Source organism: Cyprinodon variegatus, unplaced genomic scaffold (assembly GCF_000732505.1).
Source record: "Cyprinodon variegatus isolate N-32 unplaced genomic scaffold, C_variegatus-1.0 Scaffold1723, whole genome shotgun sequence".
NCBI lineage: Eukaryota > Metazoa > Chordata > Actinopteri > Cyprinodontiformes > Cyprinodontidae > Cyprinodon > Cyprinodon variegatus.
This window is the reverse complement of record NW_015152176.1, coordinates 90,630-92,386: the sequence shown is the minus strand read 5'-3', so window position 1 is coordinate 92,386 and position 1,757 is coordinate 90,630. Positions and strand designations below refer to the sequence as shown.

At 43.5% G+C, this 1,757-nt stretch overlaps 1 protein-coding gene across 1 annotated transcript in view; it reads left to right on the top strand.

The window, feature by feature from the left end:
• Positions 1–1,757, top strand: part of pms1 (PMS1 homolog 1, mismatch repair system component) — a 12,829-nt gene that overhangs the window by 7,821 nt on the left and 3,251 nt on the right. The gene's annotated exons all lie outside the window — the stretch shown is intronic.

Sequence of the window (1,757 nt, the reverse complement as noted above, 5' to 3'; positions counted from 1 at the left end):
GTGCTTTCAGATCTATTCTAGATGATCTATGTGGACTGATGTCCTCCTCATCGTCGCTCGGTGTGCGGTGATGGTTGTCGGTTCACCTCCGCTGCCATTGGCTGCCTGCCCGGCAGCGTGCTCTCACGGTAGGATCGGACCCCGATGGGCGGGGGGCGGGGGGGATGAGAAAAGTTGCCCTTTAAGAAATTCCTGGAATTCCTCCTCCGGCTCGAACAGCCTCTGCTAGTCGGACGCTTTGACTCCTCAGTTTTGTCAGAAGTGGATTGTTGTTGAGACTTGATTAATGGGATTAGAAGCATGAACCTTCATAACAAGAAGCCAGAACCCAGCTGAGCCTGCAGCTCTGATCTCAGCTGTTTGCACCGCCATCGCTTCTTCTGATGGGAATATTCCTCCTCCGACTTCCTGCTTCATCCAGCTGGAGCGACTGACAGGTGACCTTTAGAGGTCAGGATGAAAGACTTTTATCAGGAGGTGAAAACATCTCTGAGTATCAGAGCTCTGCAGCATAATCCTAACCTGGCTTAATCTGGATCCTTCTGTTCAGTCTGAATCTATAGAAACGCTGCAGTAGAAAACGTTCGCTAAAGGCAGCGACATCGACTGCAGTTCTTCCAGCTGATTGGATACCTGCCTCCCGGAGCCGTTAGCCAATCAGAGCCGCAGTAGCAGCTCAGATGAATCATAACCTCGGTTTGTTTCACAGCTAGCATCGTTAGCTGGTCGTTCCCAATCAGCAGCAACCTGCAAACATATCCCCATCCCTCTGATTGACGCGGTGATGTCACACAGGTCGCTGCATTCGATTGGTCTGTAACCGTCAGCAGCAGCTCAATGGAAAAAATCTAAATCTCGTTTTTTCTTAAATAAATGCATTTGTTCTTGGATTAATGAGGTAAAAGAGACATTTTACCGACTGAACAAAACTATTTACACTTAAAATAAGAAAATATGATTGCATTGACTTCTTTCAAGTGCATTTTTATCTAATTATCTTATTTTAAGAGTAGAAATACTCATTCCGTTGGCAGATAATCTCATTTATCTGCTCGAATGAAGGGTAAATGTCACACAGTGCTCTCCTCGCCTTCTTTGTGATCCGATTTTTCTGCAGGATTCTTGTTCTTATCTGCTCTGCACCATTTTCCCAGTTCAGCTTCTGAATCAGCCGGACTTTGACTAGACCGCCGCTGTGCTGTTATTACAGCAGCAGGGACCCAATACTCTGCAGGAGCTCATTCAGGGTTTCTGCGGGTCATTAAAAGTCATTAAATCATTATTTTTTAAATTAAGGCCTTAATTGGCATTAAAATTCTTAAATGTGTTTATTGTGGCATTTAAAAACAATTTCGTCAGACATATTATATCACGATATATTTGTGCGGAACTGCTTCCAGTTGATCAGAAAGCTGTATGTTCAGAAAAGAAGCTTCAGTCGGAGAAAAAGTTAGAGAATGGGGGGGGGAAGCTAATTTCATCAAAGTGGTTGAAAAACGAGGAATTCAGGACATGGCTGCAGCCTGTCGACGGGTAATTAAAATAATTTCTAAGAGCATTAAAAGCATTAAATTAGAGTTATTCATTCCTGTATAAACGCTGTTATTAGGACGAGTTAATTCAGCGAATTCTAGCTGCTGCTCATTAAAGGAACAGTCCGTCATACAACTAATATGTTCCTGATGATTTGATGAATTTAGTGTTAATTAATTTTCATTGTGATCACTGAGTCTGGGAGCGGCCATCTTTGCCCAAAT